This window comes from Zingiber officinale, chromosome 2A (genome assembly GCF_018446385.1).
Source record: "Zingiber officinale cultivar Zhangliang chromosome 2A, Zo_v1.1, whole genome shotgun sequence".
Lineage (NCBI taxonomy): Eukaryota > Viridiplantae > Streptophyta > Magnoliopsida > Zingiberales > Zingiberaceae > Zingiber > Zingiber officinale.
Window position 1 is genome coordinate 60,593,494 of NC_055988.1, and position 17,818 is coordinate 60,611,311.

A 17,818-nucleotide genomic window follows, 5' to 3' on the forward strand; every position below is an offset into this window, starting at 1 on the left:
ACCGCTCATTACTTATGGTCCTAAATGGGTTTAGGGGTATTGCCAATGTTACAAGAACCTATTGGATCAAACACAAAGAACAAGTGGATGGAGATTAGGTTCATATGATGAACCAAGAGGATTAGATTCATGTGATGAATCAAATTGGATTAAGAGTAATCCTAATTGGGCTAATTGAGTTGGACTCAAGTTGATTCATGTGTTCAATGAGTCTAATTTAGATTATGACTCATTGAATCAATTTAATTAAATGAATTAGATTCATTATATTAAATTGGCTTGAATTAAATGGTTGGATTAGATCAACCATGAAGAGATTAAGTCAAGTTTGACTTGACTTGAGAGGAAGAGGAAGAGTCAAGTTTGACTTGACTATTTGCCACATCATTAGTGATTTGGCATTAGGAGGACTAATGATGATGTGCCACATCATCAAAGTGTGCCACCTCATGGGGGTTACAAATCTATTCTCTTTAATGGCCACATTTAATGAGAATGGGGGTTACCTTTTTGGTTTTGAATGAGAATGAATTTTTCATTCACTCACATCTTCTTCCTCAAGCTCTCTTTTTGCTCCTTCTCTTCTCTTAGTCGTGGGTTTCAAGCAAGGGAGAAAAAAAAGGAGAGTGAGTCTAATCCAAGAAGAAAGGTTAGTGAAAGTCATATAGAGATTTTTTAGAGGAGTGTGTTTGTAACACCCACGAAATTATAAGATAAGTATATGGGTGTTATTTTCTTTAGAGCATAAAAAGTAAGAGGAATCAAAAAGGAATAATAGAAATAAAAAGAGAGAGAGGTGAAGGTTTGAACCTTGAACCTCCCACAAATAATAGAGATAAATTGATGTATGATAACCACTAGAATAATGAATAATATAAGGATAGAAAGGAATGAAAATTTAGTTAAAGGTGAGAAGAAAATAAAAGAAAACTAAGCAAAAGAGCAAGAGAAAACCAAGTTGCTTACCTCCTCTTCCTCTTTGTTAAGAGAGGGAGCAAGAAGAAGGCAAATTGCCTTCCTCCGCTTCTCTTCTTCTCATTTTCGTGGGAATCAAAGAGGGAAGGGATAGAAGAGTTAAGGGAGGGATTAATGAAGACTTAATTCACTCTCATGATGAATAAATAGGATTTAGAGGAGAAAAGAGAAAGAAAATTTCCAATTCTTCTTCTTCTTCCTCCTTCTTCCTCCTTCTTCCTTCTCCACCGAAACTTGGAGCTTTTCCTTCTCATTTTCAAGGGTCAAGTTAGGGTTTCCTATCTAAGAAAACCTTATTTCTAGGAAGGAAATCTCAAGGTTTACCTCTTACAAGAAGGAGAAAACAAAAAGGGAAAACTAGGAAGAGAAGTTCTTCTTCCTCCTCACAAAGGTATTATTTTTCTTAAGGAACAACAAGCGAAAAACTATGTAAGTTTCCCCTCACCTGTGGTACAATAGCTTATGTATTTTCTATGAGATTAGGTTTCCTAAAAACCTAGGATACCTTCATGGAACTTTCGGCCAAGAAAAAAAAAGAGAAAAGAAGGACCTAGGAAATGTAAAGATCCAAGTTTGACATACTCAATATGTTTATTGTAACATGTATCTTATGGTAGGGAATTTATCTAATGTTTATATCTTAGAATGTTTGGTTAGAACTTAGAATCATATCCCTAGACTCTCGGCCAAGCATGAATAAAGGAAATAGGTAAGTTAAGACTCAAACCAAGTATGCTCCTTTTTGTTTTGTGATATGTACCTCATGATGAGAGAGTTATTAACATGATATGCTCATGCCTATATGTTGATTGAACTTCATTCCATGCTCATAAACATTCAGCCATGGTAGGTTAAAGGGCCTAGGAAATTTTAAAACCTAAACTAAACATGACATGATTTTTCTTAAGATAAGATATGAAGTTGATATGATATGCTCATGTTTATATGTTGGGTTGAACTTTATTCCATGCTCATAAGCATTCGTCCATGATAGGATTAGGGGCCTAGGAAATTGTTAAACCTAAACTAATCATGCCATGACCCTCCTTAAGACAAGATATGAAATTAATATGACATGCTCATGTTTTTAGTGTGGTTAGAACTTGTTTTCATGCTCCATGAACTTTCGGCCACAACAATTCTATGAGCCTAGGAAACCTAGAACTTGAACTAAACATGCTCATGATGTTCTTGGTAATAAATACTATGAAAATGGTTTAGGGTTTCCATGCTTTTATGCCACATGAAATCTAGTTCATGGTTCACAAGTTTCGGCCATGGTAAGTTAATGAGCTTAGGACACCTAAAACCTAAACTAAACATGCTTATGTTGTTTCACATGATGTATGATATGATTTTTGGTTTAGAGTTCACATGCTTGTATATTGATTTTCTAGCAAATATGATGCTTGATGATATTCGGCCATAACAAGTTTATAGACTTAGAAAACCTAGAACCTAAACTAAACATGCTTATGTTGTTTCTCATGATGTATGATATGATGTTAGTTTAGAGTTCACATGCTTGTATATTGAATTTTCTAACAAATGGGATACTTGATGATATTCGGCCATGATGGGTTTATAGACTTAGAAAACCTAGAACCTAAACTAAACATGCTTATGTTGTTTCTCATGATGTATGATAGGATGTTAGTTTAGAGTTCACATGCTTGTATATTGATTTTCTAGCAAATGGGATACTTGATGATATTCGGCCATGATGAGTTTACAAGCTTAGAAAACCTAGAACCTAAACTAAACATGCTCATGATGCTCCTTATGATACATGATATGATAATGGTTTAGGGTTCACATGCTTGTATGTTGATTGCTAACCTAATTTACAACCATGTGTTTCGGCCACTATATGATACTAGGGTGGAGACCTAATTATGACTTCAATGTACCTCACATGCAATGTTTTATGATGTGATAAGAGCTTGCTATGCTTCTATGTTTATTTATGTATGTTTATGATCTATGCATGTTGATAACCTTATGATGTGCTGTGTGCCCAAGTTATGCATGCTATTTATGATGAGCTGTGTGCCCAAATTATGCATGATATTATGATGAGCTGTGTGCCCAAACTATGCATGTATTTATGATGTGCTGTGTGCCCAAATTATGCATGCTACTATGATGAGCTGTGTGCCCAAATTTTGTATGATATGATACATTAAGAAATATGATATGCATGAAATAATAAGAACCATGATATGGAAGACATGCTACTTTACTTTATATGGCTTGTACCAAGGGTGGGATCCATAAGCGCCCCGGGGTCGATGGACTAAGAAACGGGCCTCGTTAGGGATGGGCTCCTAAGTGCCCCTAGGTCGATGGACTAAGAAACGGGCCTAGTATGTATGCCTTGTAGAGTTCAAGACTTGCTACCTTGGACCTACATAGGACGTGCACATTTATGTATGTGGTACGAGCCGGGGCCCTAATCATGTTGAGATTATGTTTAAGTATGTATGTAATAAGTTTTCAAAAGACATGTTGCATATATTTTTCATGATACATGTTTTCGAAAGTCATCTCGCATGATACTTATGACTATGTTATGTTATGCTAGGACGCACTTTATGATTATGCCATGATATGCCATGATACTTATGATCATGTTATGTTATGCTAGGATGCACTTTATGATTATGTTATGATAAGTCATGATACTTATGATCATGTTATGTTATGCTAGAATGCACTTTATGATTATGCTAGGATGCACTTTATGATTATGTCATGATATGCCATGATACTTATGATTATGTTATGTTATGTTAGGATGCTCTTTATGATTATGCCATAATATGCCATGATTATGTTATGTTATGCTAGGATGCACTTATGATTCTTATCATGATATGCCATGATACCTTATGATTACGTTACGATATGATTCTTCTATACATGATATGATGAGTTGTCTTTATGCTTTATGCCTTATGAATATGCTATGCTTTACGCTTTTTGTGAGTAGGAAAGGATCTTACTGAGCCTTGTGTGCTCATAGCTTACTTTCCTTGTGCCACAGATAAAGGCAAGGAATGGATGTACTAAGGGAGCAGCAGGAGGGGCAAGAAGGACGTGTGTAGTAGTGGCTCGGCTAAAGAGAAAGACCTGCTTTTAGTTAATAAAAATTATGCTTATGTCGTTATTTCATGACTCCATGACATTTCATCATGCTTATTAGTATTATGGCTTAAATTCATGTTAAGCATGCTATGTGATTTTATATGATAGGTAGTTAGTGATGATGATTTGAAAAGTAAAAGAAAAGTTTTAAAAAATATATATATATACTATAAACAAGACTTCCGCTGTTTTAAGTAGAAAAGTTTATTAACAAGAAAGTAAGTAAGATAGGATAAGAAGAAAAAGATAAGTAACCCCCGTCAGCTTAGCAGGAAGGGGCGGGGAGTTACAGTTTGGTATCAGAGCCAAGTTTAGTCTTTTCACTACACACATGTCAAGCCTCCATCCTGCCGCTCCAAGTAAGAATTTATATGCTTAATTTAATTCTTTTATGATGCTTTAATATTATGCATGTTTACTTATTTTTTTGTTTGATGATGATAAGTTACAGTTTTAGTTTAGGTATGCATGATGGTAGGATAAGAATGATAATGATCTTATGTTAGCCTGGATAGAAATAATGATAAATTATTGTCATTTAATGAAGATAAGCATGGCTAGGAGACATACTACCCTAGCAGACGAGACAGCGACTCCACTAGATCTGACCCAGGTAGTTACCGACCTCCAGCGTCAGATCACGGAGCAACAATAGCTGATCACGACTTTGATGGGTCAGCAAGAAAATCCTGCCACCCCGCCAGTAAATCAGAATGCAGTGCCCGTCATCCCCGTAGTTGCACTAGTACCACCGATAGCCCCTCTCCCAGTGGTCCGACAGGAGACCTACTTGATACAGTGGCTAAGGCTGAAGCCGGAGAACTTCTCAGGTACTTGCGAGCCATGGGACGCCCTGGCCTGGTTCAAGACAGTGGAAAGCATAGTGGAATTACCGGACTGGCCCGTATCGAAAAAGATCAAATGCGTATCATTCTGCTTTTCCGGAGACGCAAGAATGTGGTGGGAAAGAGTGAAGGCAAAAAGACAGATTAATCTAATGAACTGGACGGACTTCGAGATAGAGTTCTTCGAAGAGTTCTTCCATATGCAAGTGACGAACCGGCATTACGACGAGTTCACCGAGTTTCGACAAGGTGACCTATCAGTGAACGAAGCAGTAAAGCGCTTCAACCGTCTGGCACGCCTATGTCCAGAGTTGGTTCGCACAGAAAGAAAAAGGGTCAGACTGATGCTGAAGATGCTTCGACCTGAGATAGCACTGAACGTGGCCGGCGGAATTAATAGACCGTAGATACAGAGGAATTGGTCAGCAGTGCCCTAATCACAGAACATTATCAGAAAGCGATGAATGAGAATAAGAATCAGGCCCGAACAGAAGGACAGAGACCTTCAGGTGCCAAAACAAGCTGGAAAGGGACCTCTACTGGAAAAAGGAAACAATGGGACAATGCTAAAGGTGGCCCAGTGAATAAGCTGTTGGTGCGGGAAGCATCCGACAATCGAACTCGTGTTTTGATAATGGCAAAGAATTCAAAGTTAAGATGTTTTGTATTCTAACAAGTCTACTTGAGGATTTCAGGAAAGTCCTAACTGCGGTTAGACAAAGGAATAAAACCCTAGGGGGTGGTAACCCTAGGTCATAGGGGGTGGTAACCCTATGCGGAAAGTCTTGGCAGGTCGATGACTTCAGGCAAAAAGTCCTAGGGGGTAAGTCCTGGTGTCGCGAGCCAGGTGAAAGACTAGACTAGCCGGGAAGCGGATGTCCAGCAGAAAGTCCGGAAGTATCGAGTGCTGAGCAAAAGTCCAGTCGATCTGGAGGATTGTACTGGCAACAGGTAAATCTCCTGAGTGGAGTAGGTGAGGACGCGTTCCTCGTAGAGGGACCAGTAGGCGTCGGGTCGACCTAGGGTTTCCGGTTGGAAATCCGAAGTCAGACCCGGACAGTCCGGAGACTGTCTTAAATATTCTTTATTATCCATGATGTTATTTTGTGCTAACTTTGTGTTGCAGGATGTTGTTTGGGACTAACATATCTTGCAGGTACAAAATAACGATGATTTTCCTCGGATGAACAGTGTCCAAGGCGCCTCCGGGGCTTGGAGGCGCCTCGGGTTCAAAATCCTGAGCTAGCACAAGGAGCAGGCTTAAGACGCCTCGGAGGGGTTTAAGGCGCCTTAGACAGCTTGGAGGCGCCTTGAATGGGTTTAAGGCACCTTCAAGTCGCGGCAGTCAAAAGATTATCCCAGCGAGCAGATCGGGATAAAATTCAGGTTTAAGGCGCCTTGGAGCTTGTTTAAGGCGCCTTGAACACTATTTATAAAGGGGGTTCGACCAGCAGCTCAATCCAACGGGTTCCAAGTCTCCTTTACTCAACGTGCTATTCCGAAAGACTCCCGGAAGTGCTGCTACAAGTCTCCGACGACCCAGAGCTCCGAGATTTCTCGTTTTCGTCGTCGGTATAGATTTCTTTTATCGCATCTCTTGTAATACTTAGTTTGTAATAATCGAGCTTATAGTTGTTGCCCACCGGAAGTGATCAAGGATCGCGGGCCTTCGAGTAGGAGTCGCCTTAGGCTCCGAACGAAATAAAATCGACCTGTGTCCTTGTGTGCTTGCTTATTTTTTCCGCTGCTTTAATTACTCTAACGCTGTTTTTGATTCCGATACGTACGAAATAGCCGCGAGCGCTATTCACCCCCCCTCTAGCGCGATCTCGATCCAACAATTGGTATCAGAGCGGGGTTGTTTTGAATTGGTGCAACCACCATTCAAAACGTTTTTTCGTGGTATTTTGTTTCGGAGTCAATTAGAAATTAGCTAATTAGCTAAAGTTCTAATTCTTTTTCCGGTGTTGCTCAAAGTTGGTTAATACCACTTGAGCTCGTTATTTTTCCTCCCGCACTACTAATCCAAGACACAGTCTTGGAATAGATCTTTTTGTTTTTGCTTATTTAGGTCTAAAATGACTCAACAAGAAGGATATAGCACTGTTCGTTCCCCACTATTTTCCGGAGAAGACTTCGGATATTGGAAGGGGCGAATGGAGATATATCTGAAGATCCAATTCGACACCTGGATGATCGTCAAGACAGGACTGCAACTACCAACTGATACGGATGGTAAGCCTACATCCTATGAGAACTGGGAACCAGCCTTCATCAAAAAGGTGGAAGCCGACACCAAAGCTACCTGCACCATCCAGTGCGGTCTTACCAAGAAGGAGCTCAACAGAGTCGGTCCCTTTTCAACCGCAAAGGAACTCTGGGAGAAACTGATCGAACTTCACGAGGGCACCTCAGAAACCAAGGTAAGTAAGCGAGATTTATTATTTAATAAATTGTATAATTTAAAAATGCAGGAAGGTGAGACGGCAAGCCAGCTGCACGCGCGCATCCAGGACATTCTCAACTCTCTTCATGCAATTGGACAGAGAGTCGAAAATCGGGACGTAATAAGGTACGCATTAAATTCATTTCCAAGGAGTACGTTGTGGGCATCAATGGTAGATGCCTACAAGGTTTCCAAAGATTTATCTTCTTTAAAGTTAGACGAGTTATTTTCTGAATTTGAACTTCATGAACAAACTAATGCACAGCCATCCGAGAAGGGTATTGCTTTGGTTGCAGGAACGAGTCGAACACGGGAATCAAGAGTACGGTGAAAAATTGAATCGGAATTAGAAGACGAATCCGACTCAGAAGATTCAGAGGATGAACTGACCTGCGAACTCGTGAACCTTGTGAAGAAGCTCTACAAGAAGAAGAAGGGTTTCAACAAGAAAGATCTGAAGAAGGCAGTTCAGTTCAGGGAGGTCCAACCGAACTCAAAGGTAAAATTCGAAGTCACTTGTTACGGGTGCAACCAGAAGGGGCATATCAAAGCCAACTGTCCCAACCAAAAGGAGGCCAAAAAGCAAAGAAGAAAGAAGGCCCTGAAAGCAACTTGGGACGAATCTTCTTCAAAGGACGATGACAATGAAATTGATCAAACAAGTCTACTCGCACTGATGGCCCGGGACTAGATCATCGAGAGCGAGTCAGAAGCCGAGTCCGAGCAAAGCCACGGATCCGCATCCGTTTCAGAAGGGCCAGAATCCAATGTAAGTATTCCAAGGCTTAACAATTTAGTTAATTACTTACTTCGCAAACTAGCTAAATCAAACCTTAGGATTAAATCACTTCTAAAGGAAGTAGCTGTCCTTAAAGAAGTGTCAAACACTAATTCTTTACCTGATGAAGTTCAAACTGGAAATTCAACTCAAGTTCAAAAACTTGAGAAAGAAAACTCTAGCTTGAAAAATCAGGTAAAAGACTTAAAAAATATGTTAGAACGGTTTTCTCTGGGATTCAAGAATTTGGACCTAATTCTTGGAACACAAAGAGCCGTCTACAACAAAACTGGACTGGGATATAAAAGTAAAAAGAAATATAGATCTTATTTATCTTTAATAAACAAACAAGGTAGTAAACTAGTCCAAACATGGGTCCCCAAGTCTAAATTAATCAATCAAGTTGAACTTGGCCAATACTGGGTTCCGAAAGATCAAATATACTACCTCGATAGACCAAATCGAGGCTATGATCCAGGGAAAGCTAAAAGGAAAACGATATTAATTCGAAATCAAATTTAAAATTCGAAATTAAATAAAAAAAATCAAAATCAAAATTAAAAATTCGAAATTAAATTTAAAATTCAAAATCAAAATTAAAAATTTGAAATTAAAATTTAAAATTCAAAATCAAAATTAAAAATTCGAAATTAAACAAAAAATTCAAAATCAAAATTAAAAATTTGAAATTAAATTTAAAATTCAAAATCAAAATTAATAATTCAAAATTAAATTTAAAATTCAAAATCAAATTTAAAGTTTGAAATTTAAAATCAAAATTAAAATTCCAAATTCAAAATTCAAAATTCAAAAATAGATGGTGGATCCAAACTAGCTGGCACCTCCAACTGAACTACCCGACAGGGTAACTAAACCTAATTTATCCGAAATGGGTAAAACAAGAGTAGATTACCCGACAGGGTAATTAAGGCTAGTTTAAAAAGGACTAGGTTTAACTTGACCCACAGTACTGGTGAAGTTTTTGGATGATAGTACGTTAGGGAAACTTGGGCATCGCATGTCTAGGAAGATATGGCTTCGACCTGGTGCATTTGACCAAGTGGAACTGACCGAAGCTACCCTTAAATGGATCCTAACTAGTTAGACCAAGGATTAGTATTAAGTTCAATGGGTAGGACTATTTGGAAAACCTCGAAAGCATGGTTACTTTAATGAACTCCATGTGACTCACCATAGCCCAGAAGTTTATCCAAAGAATGCTTACTTGTTGAACCCAAAACTAAAACTGAATCTAACACAAAGTTAAACCAGACCCTTAATTTGAACAATAATTCATCTCACAACAATTATAGGATTCCCTGATTGACAACCTAGATCAGGTGAGATGACTAAGAAATTAAAATTAGTTAACTTAAATTTCAAAATTATTTTAAAAACTTAAATTTCAAAATTATTTTAAAAACTTAAATTTCAAAATTATTTTAAAAACATAAATTTCAAAATTATTTTAAAAAACTTAAATTTCAAAATTATTTTAAAAACTTAAATTTCAAAATTATTTTAAAAACTTAAATTTCAAAATTGTTTTAAAAACTTAAATTTCAAATTTGTTTTAAAAAAAAACTTAAATTCCAAAATTTTTTCAAAAACTTAAATTTCAAAATTGTTTTAAAAACTTAAATTTCAAAATTGTTTTAAAAACTTAAATTTCAAAAATTTTTTAAAAAACTTAAATTTCAAAATTGTTTTAAAAAACTTAAATTTCAAAATTGTTTTAAAAAAACTTAAATTTCAAAATTGTTTTAAAAAAACTTAAATTTCAAAATTGTTTTAAAAACTTAAATTTCAAAATTGTTTTAAAAACTTAAATTTCAAAATTGTTTTAAAAACATAAATTTCAAAATTATTTTAAAAACTTAAATTTCAAAATTATTTTAAAAACTTAAATTTCAAAATTGTTTTAAAAAAAAAACTTAAATTTCAAAATTGTTTTAAAAAACTTAAATTTCAAAATAGTTTTAAAAACTTAAATTCCAAAATTGTTTTAAAAACTTAAATTTCAAAATTGTTTTAAAATCTTAAATTTCAAAATTGTTTTAAAAACTTAAATTTCAAAATTGTTTTAAAATCTTAAATTCCAAAATTGTTTTAAAAACTTAAATTTCAAAATTGTTTTAAAAAACTTAAATTTCAAAATTGTTTTAAAAACTTAAATTTCAAAATTAATTTATAAACATAAATTTCAAAATTATTTTAAAAACTTAAATTTCAAAATTGTTTTAAAAACTTAAATTTCAAAATTGTTTTAAAAAAAAACTTAAATTGTTTTAAAGACTTAAATTCCAAAATTGTTTTAAAAACTTAAATTTCAAAAACTTAAATTTCAAAATTGTTTTAAAAACTTAAATTTCAAAAACTTAAATTTCAAAATTGATTTAAAAACTTAGATTTCAAAATTGTTTTAAAAAACTTAAATTTCAAAATTATTTTAAAAAACTTAAATTTCAAAATTATTTTAAAAACTAAATTTAAATTTCAAAATTGTTTTAAAAACTTAAGTTTCAAAATTATTTTAAAATCTTAAATTTTAAAATTATTTTAAAAACTTAAATTTTAAAATTATTTTAAAAACTTAAATTTCAAAATTATATTAAAACCTAAATTTCAAATTTTCAAAATTATTTGAAAATTACTTTACAAATCCATTAAACTTTAAACCGTTTTTTTTTTCTTTTTTTTTTTCAATGTTTTAAATCTTCTTATTAAATTTTTATATATATATATATATATATAAAAGGGGTAGGGCGCCTCCTGGAGGCGCCTCCCACAACTGGAAGGCGCCTTAAAGAGCGGCGGGAAAGTTCCCGCCGCATCACCTTAAGGCGCCTCGGATCGATCCGAGGCGCCTCCTAAACTAACTAAAGGCGCCTTAAACACGCTTAAGGCGCCTTCAGTTTTCCTCATTAGAAAATGAACAGAATCCTTCTGTTCGTTTTTCTGCCAACGCCGAATATATCCTCCGCGAACAGATTCGAGCAACCAAGGCGCCCTCATCCCATTCAATCTTCCCTCTACACCTGGCAATGCCTCCTAGGTATAATTTCAAGCCTTCCTGTTCATGTTCTACGTAATATTTCTACTTATTTCTGTCAATTTTTGCAAAATCATTGAAAATAGGAAGAGCCGACACGTTGACCCTAATCCAGTTAAAATTCCATCAGCAGATATCAGATTTCCCACTATACATCTTAGGGATACCTTTGCTAATTATGTTTTTGAACCAATCAAACCTAGATATGTAAATAAGATCCCCAGTTTTGTCAGCCATCTATCCAAATGATAGAGTACTATCAACTGGACCAATTGGTTTACTGCACAGATACAGTAAACCAGGAGTTATGTGCACAGTTTTATCACAACCTTGAGAGGGTTGATGATAATATATACTCCACTAGAGTTGCTGGCGTTGACATTGAGCTGACTCCCACCCTGCTACGCACCACCCTAGGACTTAGGGTTTCAGAGTCTACTTTTTTATGCTACCCCAGTAGGGACCTGCCATTTGACGATCCTTATTCCCACATTACATTAGATACTATCTACACATATTTCTTTGGGGAAGAGAGACATGTTGGCCTGACTGAGTTCAAGTCAGTCTCTCTTCGGGTTCAGGACTATATGATGTATAGGGTCCTGACAGCATGTATTTTGCCGATCTCATCTCGGGATGTCCCGAAGATGAGATCTTCACACTCATTTTTCTTGTATGCCCTGTGTCATCGACTTGACATCGATATAGCCTTGCATATGTTTCAGAACATTATCTGTGCATCTGGGACAGTCACCTCCAGGACAGTACACATGCCCTATTGTCATATTCTGACACGCTTCTTTTCGACTATAGAGGGTATAGATGTGACCAGGGGAACAGTCATTCCTCTTACTATATATGACGAGCTAGGATCCCGTAGTTGTAGACTAGCCGGTGCTGATATCACAGCTGATGGAGTTCTAGCTGCCCCTATCGCTCCAGCAGCCGAGGATATACCAGGCGAGGGAGAGGAGTGGGCTGATTTCTTAGCCGAGGCTCTTTTCTCAGATCCCTCCCCGTCTGCCAGACCATCCACCTCAGCTGGACCTTCGACATCACTCTTCGTCGAGGACCGACTTGCTCGACTCGAGGTCGAGTCCATCCAGACACGACGGATAGTTCTCTCTATTCGATCTGAGATGGCTGCCGGATTTACGTCCCTTCGTGACGAGATACGACGTCTGGGTCAACCAGCACCCGAGCATCCCCATGCACCATCCTCCGCTGATGACCCTCCAGCTGATGCTCCTCAAATGGATGATCCAGCTATTTGATATGACTATTTTTATGCATTGTACTATGAGCATTACCTATTCATTGTACTCCAGCTGATGCTCCTCAATGCACTACCTATTCATTTTGTTAGACTTCTTTGAAGGGTTATGTACTTACTTGAATACTTAGTCAGTTTCACAAATTCTGGATTTATTTGTCATTTTTCAAAATTCTAGGAAAAATAATTTTCAAAATTCCCAATTTCCTATATTGTTCAAAAAATTGAAATAGCCTAGGCTTTCCCCCTAGAAATCATGTTCCCCTAGAATTAAGCCAGAGCATCTCACAAGCATCTAGGTATACCTTGATTGTGATTGAAAAACATAGAACGGCGTGAGATGCATAGGGTATAGCCTGGACTCAAGAATGCTTATATCTGTGCATCAATATGAGTCTGGGCGTTAAATACGCAATATACATTAATCAAGTTAAGTCCTCCAGCTCTAGTCAAGTCTATCTGGACCAAAGTAACTTAACTTGACTAACCAAGTGAAAGCTACTGTCCTGTAGACAATCAGCAAGTAACTAAAGGTTAGAAAGCTGATAAAGGATACTCAATTTTTTAGTTAAGAATGTTTTGACCCTCAGGGCTCTGATTCCTAGTAAGTTAAGTGATTATAACTCATGCTTGGACTTAAGGACCAACTGAATTTGAACCTAAACCAAATTTAAAATATTATCCAAACTTAAGTTTACTATCAATACTTCCATCTATGCAACATTACAATCTTAATATTCACATCCTTACTGAGCCTAGCTAACTTTAAAATCTATCTTTGCACTTAACTAAGAAATATCTAGTCTATTGTTTTTTTTTTATATATGGTGAAGGGGGAGAGTAGTAAAATTCAACAGCTAAGAGGGAGCAACAGTTAAGGGGGAGCATAGAGTTTTAGCAAAATTTGTAATTAGCAAATTTGCCTGTATTAAATGGTGATTTAATTTTTGGATTACTTAACTTTGAATTTGAGTTGCCATAATCAAAAAGGGGGAGATTGTTGGTGCGGGAAGCATCCGACGATCGAACTCGTGTTTTGATAATGACAAAGAATTCAAAGTTAAGATGTTTTGTATTCTAACAAGTCTACTTGAGGATTTCAGGAAAGTCCTAACTGCGGCTATGCAAAGGAATAAAACCCTAGGGGGTGGTAACCCTAGGTCATAGGGGGTGGTAACCCTATGCGGAAAGTCTTGGCAGGTCGATGACTTCAGGCAAAAAGTCCTAGGGGGTGGTAACCCTAGGTGGAAAGTCCTGGTGTCGCGAGCCAGGTGAAAGACTGGCCTAGCCGGGAAGCGGATGTCCAACAGAAAGTCCAGAAGTATCGAGTGCTGAGCAAAAGTCCAGTCGATCTGGAGGATCGTACTGGCAACAGGTAAATCTCCTGAGTGGAGTAGGTGAGGACGCGTTCCTCGTAGAGGGAACAGTAGGCGTCGGGTCGACCTAGGGTTTCCGGTTGGAAATCCGAAGTCAGACCCGGACAGTCCGGAGACTGTCTTAAATATTCTTTATTATCCATGATGTTATTTTGTGCTAATTTTGTGTTGCAGGATGTTGTTTGGGACTAACATATCTTGCAGGTACAAAATAACGATGATTTTCCTCGAATGAACAGTGTCCGAGGCGCCTCCATGGGGCTTGGAGGCGCCTCGGGTTCAAAATCCTGAACTGGCGCGAGGAGCAGGCTTAAGGCACCTCGGAGGGGTTTAAGGCGCCTTAGACAACTTGGAGGCGCCTTGAATGGGTTTAAGGCGCCTTCAAGTCGCGGCAGTCAAAAGATTATCCCAGCGAGCAGATCGGGATAAAATTCAGGTTTAAGGCGCCTTGGGGCTTGTTTAAGGAGCCTTGAACACTGTTTATAAAGGGGGTTCGACCAGCAGCTCAATCCAACGGGTTCCAAGTCTTCTTTACTCAACGTGCTATTCCGAAAGACTCCCGGAAGTGCTACTACAAGTCTCCGACGACCCAGAGCTCCGAGATTTCTCGTTTTCGTCGTCGGTATAGATTTCTTTTATCGCATCTCTTGTAATACTTAGTTTGTAATAATCGAGCTTATAGTTGTTGCCCACCGGAAGCGATCAAGGATCGCGGGCCTTCGAGTAGGAGTCGCCTTAGGCTCCGAACGAAGTAAAATCGACCTGTGTCCTTGTGTGCTTGCTTATTTTTTCCGCTGCTTTAATTACTCTAACGCTGTTTTTGATTCCGATACGTACTAAATAGCCGCGAGCGCTATTCACCCCCTCTAGCGCGATCTCGATCCAACATAAGCAACCGAAATACCCTCAGTGTACTATTTATGGGAAACTGCATTCCGGAGTATGCCACATGGGTACAAGAAAGTGCTACAATTGCGGAGGGGAAGGACATCTGGCCAGAGACTGCACTAACCGGTTTCAGGCACCACCCCAGCAGAATAACCAGAACAAGAGTGCCTCCTCACAACTACATCAGATGCAAGCTGTTATTGAAGGAACATCGATTAGCCAAGGGAGATTGGAAGCCCCGCCAACTACAACGAACGCCATGGTTTTCTCGCTTACTAAAGAAGATGTGGCAAGCGCCTCTACTGTCGTTACAGGCCAGCTGCCTATTTTCAGTCAGTATGCTATAGTATTATTTGATACTGGGGTGACACACTCGTTCGTCTCAGCACCATTTATGAAGAAATTAGACATGCCACCCCAAACACTAAATGGCACGTTCTTAACAACCCTACCATCCGGGGAAGTTATGCCATCAGATCATATGCTGCGGGCCGTACCTATCCGAATCGCAGACAGGGAACTCTACTGCAATCTGATAGTACTCGACATGCGGGATTATGACATTATACTAGGCATGGATTTCCTGAGCAAGTACGGCGCTTCAATCGAGTGCCGTAAGAGAAAAGTAGTCTTCCGACCTGAAGCTGAACCGATGTTTGAATTCATTGCGGAACTTGGGAAAGAAACTGAAAGATTCTTATCGCCTATAAAGGCACAGAGGATGTTAGACAAGGGATGTACTAGACTTCTAGCGCATTTGGTTGATACAAGTCAAACCAGGGGCCAGAAGCTAGAAGAGGTCAGGGTGGTATGCAACTATCCAGAAGTATTTCCCGATGAACTACCAGGATTAGCCCCTGATAGGGAAATAGAATTTATGATGTAATTAGTTCCTGGTACTAAACCAATCACTAAAGCACCTTACCGGATGGCGCCGACTGAGTTGAAGGAACTTCAAGAACAGCTACGGGAGTTACTCGACAAGGGACTTATCCGCCCTAGTCACTCTCCATGGGGAGCTCCGGTACTGTTTGTGAAAAAGAAGGATGGGTCTATGCGAATGTGTATAGACTATCGAGCACTGAACGACATGACAATCAAGAACAGATACCCCCTTCCACGGATCGATGACCTGTTCGACCAATTGAAGGGAGCAACCGTCTTCTCTAAGATTGATCTAAGATCCGGCTATCATCAAGTGAAAGTGAAACAAGATGATATACCAAAGATAGCCTTTCGAACAAGATACGGACACTATGAGTTCGTAGTTATGCCCTTCGGAGTGACAAATGTCCCTGCTGTGTTCATGGATTTGATGAATCGGGTATTTGTGGCATATCTCGATAAATTTGTGATCGTCTTCATTGACGATATTCTCATCTATTCAAGAACCCAGGAAGAACATGCCGAACATCTGAATATTGTATTGCAGATCCTCTGAGAACAACAACTATATGCAAAGTTCTCCAAATGCGAGTTCTGGCTAGACCGAGTAATATTCTTGGGTCATGTCATCTCCAAGGCTGGAGTCGTGGTAGATCCAAGTAAGATTGAAGCTGTAAGTAACTGGAACAGGCCAAAGAATGCCAGTGAAATCAGAAGTTTTCTCGGACTAGCGGGCTACTACAGGAAGTTCGTAGAGGATTTCTCCAAAGTTGCAGCCCCTATGACGAATCTCACCAAGAAAAACAAAAAGTATGAATGGACGGACGACTGCGAGAAGAGTTTTACGGAACTGAAACGGAGACTGATCAGTGCTCCGATCCTTACTCTTCCGGAAAGTAACAAAGGCTTTGATATGTATAACGATGCTTCCTTACTAGGACTTGGAGCTGTACTCATGCAAGACGGCAAAGTCATCGCCTATGCCTCTAGACAACTCAAAGAGCATGAAAGGAATTACCCCATTCATGATTTAGAACTAGCGGCTATGGTCTTCGCACAAAAAACATGGAGGCATTACTTATATGGAGCCCAGTGCAGGATTTATACAGACCACCAGAGTCTGAAATATTTCTTCACGCAGAAAGACCTAAATATGAGACAATGCAGATGGCTCGAGCTAGTCAAGGATTATGACTGCGAAATCTTTTATCATCATGGAAAAGTGAACAAGGTGGCCAATGCACTCAGCAGGAAGTCCGGTACCACCTGACATCGCTATTCCAAGTTCGAGGACGAACTTTCTATGAGGTATGGGGTACTGTAACACCCACGAAATGATAAGATAAGTATATGGGTGTTATTTTCTTTAGAGCATAAAAAGTAAGAGGAATCAAAAAGGAATAATAGAAATAAAAAGAGAGAGAGGTGAAGGTTTGAACCTTGAACCTCCCACAAATAATAGAGATAAATTGATGTATGATAACCACTAAAATAATGAATAATATAAGGATAGAAAGGAATGAAAATTTAGTTAAAGGTGAGAAGAAAATAAAAGAAAACTAAGCAAAAGAGCAAGAGAAAACCAAGTTGCTTACCTCCTCTTCCTCTTGGTTAAGAGAGGGAGCAAGAAGAAGGCAAATTGCCTTCCTCCCCTTCTCTTCTTCTCATTTTCATGGGAATCAAAGAGGGAAGGGATAGAAGAGTTAAGGGAGGGATTAATGAAGACTTAATTCACTCTCATGATGAATAAATAGGATTTAGAGGAGAAAAGAGAAAGAAAATTTCCAATTCTTCTTCTTCTTCCTCCTTCTTCCTCCTCTTTCCTTCTCCACCGATACTTGGAGCTTTTCCTTCTCATTCTCAAGGGTCAAGTTAGGGTTTCCTCTCTAAGAAAACCTTATTTCCAGGAAGGAAATCTCAAGGTTTACCTCTTACAAGAAGGAGAAAACAAAAAGGGAAAACTAGGAAGAGAAGTTCTTCTTCCTCCTCACAAGGGTATTATTTTTCTTAAGGAACAACAAGCGAAAAACTATGTAAGTTTCCCCTCACCTGTGGTACAATAGCGTATGTATTTTCTATGAGATTAGGTTGCTTAAAAACCTAGGATACCTTCATGGAACTTTCGGCCAAGAAAAAAAAAAGAGAAAAGAAGG